The sequence below is a fragment of the Oncorhynchus clarkii genome, chromosome 29 (genome assembly GCF_045791955.1).
Source record: "Oncorhynchus clarkii lewisi isolate Uvic-CL-2024 chromosome 29, UVic_Ocla_1.0, whole genome shotgun sequence".
Classification (NCBI taxonomy): domain Eukaryota; kingdom Metazoa; phylum Chordata; class Actinopteri; order Salmoniformes; family Salmonidae; genus Oncorhynchus; species Oncorhynchus clarkii.
The window spans coordinates 460,000-466,270 of NC_092175.1; the positions used below are offsets into that span (position 1 = coordinate 460,000).

The 6,271-nt window shown below is 41.6% G+C and overlaps 1 non-coding gene across 1 annotated transcript; it reads left to right on the forward strand.

Moving 5' to 3' along the window:
* Positions 1-1,140: 1,140 nt before the first annotated feature.
* Positions 1,141-1,214, forward strand: trnai-aau (transfer RNA isoleucine (anticodon AAU)). The gene has a single exon. It is a non-coding gene; the product is annotated as a tRNA-Ile (tRNA).
* Positions 1,215-6,271: the final 5,057 nt, after the last annotated feature.

Consider the following 6,271-nt stretch of genomic DNA (forward strand, 5'->3'; position numbering starts at 1 on the left):
GTGACCCGGAGGACGCGGGGACTAGACACAATACGAGGACGACGGGAGGGATAACAATACATAACAGCCATACCCAAAGTCACAATGCCCACAACACAGGGAAGGTAGTGTAGGCGTTTTTAAAACCGATACCCAAACCCACACGGGGCCCAAGGGCACACGGGGGGCAGACTGCTGGAAATCAAACAGTGGCCTGCCCGTGAAATGTGACACTGAATCTGACACTGCTTCGAGAAAGTATGGGGGAGATGTAATTATCCTAACAGTTGAATTGTTATATTGTATTAATTTGGTAAGATGGTGTTGCGGACCTCGTTGTCAATAATATACATTGGTAGCACTTGACATTTGCTTGTGTGACCATAATAAAAATGTTGCCTGTTGTGACTAGGGGGCAGTATTTTCATTTTTGGAAAAACAACGTTCCCAAAGTAAACGGGATATTTTGGCAGGACAAGATGCTAGAATATGCATATAATTGACAGCTTAGGATAGAAAACACTCTAAAGTTTCCAAAACTGTAAAAATATTGTCTGTGAGTAAAACAGAACTGATATTGCAGGTGAAAGCCTGAGAAAAATCCAATCCGGAAGTGACTCATGTTTTGAATGCTCTGCGTTCAATTGAGCAGTGAATGGGCTATCAACCAGCTTCATTATGGGCGTACTTTTGTCACGCTGTGCTCAGAACGAGCAAGCTACGGTCTAGCTCAAGGAAACTGCCACAGCTTTGTTTGTGGGCATCAATGGTGTGTGCTACGCTGCTCCTCTGAAAGTAAGAAATGTCTTTATTTTTCATCTGACATTGTGACATCAGTGTTACATGAAAGTTTCTTGTCATTGTTTACATGACAGTAGGTTGTCGTAAGACAAAGCTGCATGAAGTGTGAACTGGAGTTTTCTTGGATCCATGAAAGAATTTGCTTTTGGAGAATGCAGGCATCGATCCCACTACCTTACGCATGCAAAGCATTTGAGCTAATTCCCCAGCCGTTTGGAATTTCCCACTACCTCACGCATGCAAAGCATTTGAGCTAAAGGGTCCAGTCTTGTCAGGCTATGCTGTTGGTGGACTTGTTTGTTTACGTGCCAGCACTTGCAGAGGCTCGGTGCATTTCAACAATTGAGCAAAATAGCAAATGGCCGGTTAGCTCAGTTGGTTAGAGTGTGGTGCTAATAACGCCAAGGTCATGGGTTTGATCCCCGTACTGGCTATGATGTACATTTTGAGTGTCAAAATTGTGAGTCACATGCATGTGAATTGTCAAGGGTGCCACAGAAACAAAATTTGTGAATTGCCGAAATAGCTCAGTTGGGAGAGCGTTAGACTGAAGATCTAAAGGTCACTGATTTGATCCCAGGTTTTGGCATTTGTGTTTGTTCTTTATTCATGCTCTGGCTTCAAGGAAACTATCCACAGCTTTGTTTGTGGTCCTCAATAGTGTGTGCTACGCTGCTCCTCTGAAAGTAAGTAATTTCTTGCTTTTTCATCTGAAATTTTGACATCAGTGTTACAGGAAAGTTGCTTGTCATTGTTACATGACAGTAGGTTGTCGAGACTGCATGAAGTGTGAACTGGAGCTTTCTTGGATCCACAAAAAAAATGTTTTTGGGGAATGCGGGTATCGATCCCACTACCTATAGCATGCTAAGCATTTGAGCTAATTTCCCAGCCGTTTGGAATTTCCGCAAGAAGCAACCTAGAGGGTCCAGAGAGAGATTAAAGTAGACGGCACGCGTCAAAATGATTGATTGATGACCTTACGTCATGCTGACCTGTGCGTGTCCGAATATGTGCCCCCTCCCCGCCCCCCCTGTTCCTGTGGTCACGTGTTAGTTTGTGTTATTTCAGATCTATATGTCATCCTTTGAAGTAGTCCAGTTGATGGATGTCTAGGGGCCTGGTTGAACTGGGGTTGTTGTGTTTGAACTTTTGGACCGGGTATGACCCCCCAGATTTATCGCCCATATGTTTATCTGATGAAGCCGGAATGTCCTGGGCATATGCCTTATAAATGTCCAGAACAAGCCATTTTTAAAATAAAGACTTGAATATTAAACATCTAAAATATGTCTACAAGGGCAATTATCGGAGTGCTTTGCAGCTCATGTCAAGAATCCAACAACAAAAGCCTGGAGGATGTTTTGCGTGAGGCTCCCGAATATTTTAAGGGCTTTTTGTGTACAAGCGACGGGCATATGTCTTACATCTTTAGCCCGGAGGAATCTACGGTTAAGATATTCACAGACAGCATGTCCCAACCCTTTTATCGGGCAGAACCCGAGAGTTTTTCTCCAGCGCTAAGGATGAGAGAATGGCTTAAAATAAGACTAGCGCTGTGTCAAATGGAGCGCGCCCTGAGTGCTTCAAGGCTGCCCGGATATGCGTTGGAAGAACAGGTCTGTGGCCGAAGTGATCTAATGGCCCTAAGAATCGCTTCAATGGCGTATACCCCGGACTCCAGAGTGACAATTTTAGCATGTGAACAATTTGATAGTGCAAATGCTTCGAAAACGGTCAGATCATATGTATCTTCCAAAGCATGCAAGGATGTAAATTTTTTTCAAATAATGTTCAGTTTTAAATGGCGCGATTACCATATTTTCAGAACACTGATGAATAAGCTGGTTAGTCTTTTCGAAAATCGGGAACAATTACGGCGATGGCCTCGGTTATCGTTGAGACATTCCCAAGACCCACAAGGCAGAAGGCGGATCTATCCCTGGAGTGAAAACGGCCAGAGCTTCGATGGAGCGGGCAAAAGACTTTGCGACGGGGAATTGGAAACGGATAATGGTCAGGGCTAACCGGACCCTATATCTGTAAGAAATAGTAAAAAAAATTGAATTATAAAGTGTGTTAAAATGTATGTGTTAAATATTTAGAATTAAATCATGGGTTTTGAAAATGTATCTCACCCATTTAACTAAAGGGGGATCGGTCTTTTCTCTCACGCTAGGGTCTGGCGCAGACAACTGTAATATCTGAAAAAAACACGTATTAGTTTATAGTCTTTGCCTACAATGATGTGTTATGAACATTACGTTTTATTAAAGTTTGTAATAATGTACAACGGCAGGCCTCCAATGTTTTTACATAAAACACGCGTGATGCATGTTTAAATATTATTCAAATGTTGTTACTTAATTCAAACATGTCTTAAAGGTTGTACGAAATATTTTGGAATTCAATAAAAGGAGTTTTAAAAACTGTATCTCACCCGTAACTATGTGAAACGGTATTTCACATCAAAGGGTTTGTTTGTGTGGGTTCAACATGGGGTCCCATCTGTAGAGAATCGTTTGAACTATCCAGCATATGACATGTCAAGGTATCGGCCCGGGGTTAAACATGGATATCTAATCAACGCACCAGGACCCCCCAACAAACCGCTTGACAGAACGGCTCTTTGAATTCACAGCCTTTTGGTCTAAAGCAAACATACAGTTGGTTGCATACAGGATATCTCTCGAAACTCATTCCATACTTTAACAAGTTAGGGACAGAACGTCTATTTTTAACACGGTTAGCACGGCTTTAGCGCAAACCCAAAGGCCCGAATATTTAACTGCCCGGACAGATAACATAGTCTGTAAAGCCCTCCTAATGGATATTTCTGGAGGTGAGTAAATGAGAAATATATTTTAAGATTTGTTTGAATATTATTGTAATATTAAACCCCGAGTTATTTGGGTATTTCAGGCCAAAGGCCAATATGCGTTAAAAAAGTGTATATATAGCGTATAACGGTTAATATTGTCTAACGGTGGCTAGGTTCCCAAACCTTTACGCAGCTTTTACACGGTTTACCTGATCTGGAACAACATGAGGGGGATGCACACTCTCAAAAATCAGGCAGTCAGTCGCCATCAGACTTTTTCCGTTGTAAGTCCTTATAATTAAACACATACCCAAGAATATTTATATATAAAAAAATAGTGTGTACTATTTTAAAAACTATTTTATGTATTTACAGCCGACATACCGCCAAGAATGATAAAGGATTCGTTATGGACAGCGGACACGAGTGACATGGATGCAATTCTACCGTTCTGTACGCGCGTTTTTTCAAACTCACCGGGAACGTCCACCCCCTCACGACATATTCCAGACCCCAACAGGCAACGCACAACTGTGGCCCAAGTACATTGCTCAGATTCAACCCCACCCGAAAAGTACGGCTGGGCCGGGAACTTGAGGCTTCGCGAGCAGGCGCTCCAAGGACACGGTATGAGACCATTATACGTTTATGTTATGAGTTATACGTCTTTTTATTAGTTATACCTCTTTTGATAGAATATGTTAAAACAAGGACAAATAATGTTTTTTCAGACTGCCCAGAGACAGACCCTGCAGAATCGGGAACGCTAGCTGAAAAAAGCCCAGAGCCCTCGGTATCAGCAATGCGTCAGAACAAGCGCCAAAAAAGCCTAGGTATTTTAACTATGTATTGTTAATATATATTATTATACCTGAAATGTATTTGACATTTTATGTATCTAACATATTTTATATTTAATAACGTAATTTTGTATGTATTATTTTCATTCAGACTCAGCCCCGGCGAAAAACGGCACAGACGGACACATACATCTAGAGCTGGGGGATTCCGGCGCCCCGAACATTCCCGATGAAACAACCGATAGACCTGTTTTTAATGACATTTCAGATGTTGACGACCAGCTTTTCTGTGATGCGGCCAACCTTATCGACCCCGTCAATTCTACGGCATCAGTACCTGCAGTAGAACAAGAAAGGTTTTTCACATTATTTTCCAGGGCTTTGAAATCGAGGAATGTTTTGCTATACAAACGACTGGGGGGTTTAATTGAGAGACAGTACAGAGACGATATGTTATTCTGGCATAGAACAATTCCCCGCATGTTAAACAGCAAACCCATTAAAAAACGCAAATACAGACGCTAAAATCATACATGTAACCACCAATCATTCCTGAAAGACCCAAAAAACGCACATCCTTAATTATCCAAATGGCCGAACTACAGAAACAAGGTGAGACAGTTGAAAGCCTCTTAGCGCAGATCCCGCCAGAACTCTTAGAAGTTATTAAACGTATGAACGAGTCTGGGGTGTGCGATGAAAGCATATTATCCCAGATTCCAGCCGAACTCCTAGAAATGATTAATCGCATGAACGAGTCAGGGGGGCCAGATGAAAACCTGTTATCACAGATTCCCGAAGCCCTCATAACCTTAAAACCTGTTGAGGACATGGCAGATTTACGCCCCCTTTGGAGAAATTGGGTACCCCTAGAAAACTGAAAAAAAAATTGTAAAAAATTGCTAATATATGCATATAATAATTATTATTGGATAGAAAACACTCTAAAGCTTCTAAAACCGTTGGAATTATGTCTGTAAGTATAGCAGAACTCACAGGGCATGCATTCTTCCAAACTAGTTTTGTGGTCATGAAAGTTGGAGCAACTTTGACATCATCGCCCCCACCCTTCCCAACCACTTATGGATCTGGGGACACTTTCCATCTCTTCCACTAGATGTCCCCATTCTGTAGAGCGTCTAATCGTTCAAATCGCGCGAGAATTGACCCTATGGGAGTGATTTGAGTAAGTGCCGCGAGAAAAAACCTGTGCGTTAGGGCGCGAATTGGTCACAGCCATTCCTTTGTTCCAGCACTCCTGGGAAGAGCAAACGATGCCCGGTTGAATTGAAATTTGTTTTGTGTGTTAAAAACATCATAAAGCTTGCTTCTGCACTTAGTTTGACCTGTTTAGTCGACATATAATATGTAATTTTGAAGTTTTGATGCGCAATTTTTCCGGACCAGAGGACATTTTGGGTGCATTTCAGCTGATGTTATTAGCAGTAGCCCATACAAAGACGCAAGACTTGAAACCAAACGATGTATTGGGTAAGTATGAACCCTTCCAGAACATTCTGAACGAAGACCATCGAAGGTAAGGGAATATTTATGCTTAAATCTGTGTTTCTGTTGACTCCAACATTACGGAGAAATGTAGCTTATATCTGAGCGCCGTCTCAGCATATTGAATAGTGTGCGATTTCTGTAACGTTAAAAAGAAATGTAACAGAGCGGTTGCATAAAGAAGCAGTGTATCTTTCTAACTAGATGTAGAACATGTATATTTAGCCAAAGTTTATGATGTCTATTTACGTTATCTTGCCGCGCTACCTAGATTTCCTGCAGACATTTTTGAGTAATTTCTGAACATGAGTTCATTGTATGGACATTTATGGACATTTATGGATATATATGGCATATTATTGAA